Here is a 432-nt window from a genome sequence, read left to right as displayed (position 1 = left end):
TTATATTTTATATTTAATCTGTATCTATCCGTATTTATGTTCTGCTGTTAGTGTTATCTGTATGCACCTGAGAGTAACGACTTCCTCTATGGTTTCTGTCCTTGCTTGGACTCTGAGGCTTGCTCCTCGAATTCTTTCTAAAAAATCTGAAAGAAGGACGCATGAAAGTGTACTTTGTATGAAAAATGTCGCCTCTGAAATACTCGACGACCTTCATCTGCGCCGTGTTCATCGCCATCAGAGCCGCTTCAGGTAAAGTTAACGTAACGTACTTTCTCCATGACGGGGCGGTGTCCGCTCTTAGCTAGCTAAAGGCAGCGTACACGGGAAGTCACCTGTAGGAGAAAAAAAAAAACAGTCCGTCCCCTCAGTTTATAAACAGTAAGTTACTCACGAATTCTTAAACTGTTCCCTCGGTTTAACAAATCGTGC

Source organism: Sinocyclocheilus anshuiensis, unplaced genomic scaffold, assembly GCF_001515605.1.
Source record: "Sinocyclocheilus anshuiensis isolate Anshui unplaced genomic scaffold, SAMN03320099.WGS_v1.1 scaffold7685, whole genome shotgun sequence".
Lineage (NCBI taxonomy): Eukaryota > Metazoa > Chordata > Actinopteri > Cypriniformes > Cyprinidae > Sinocyclocheilus > Sinocyclocheilus anshuiensis.
This window is presented reverse-complemented; position numbering follows the sequence as displayed.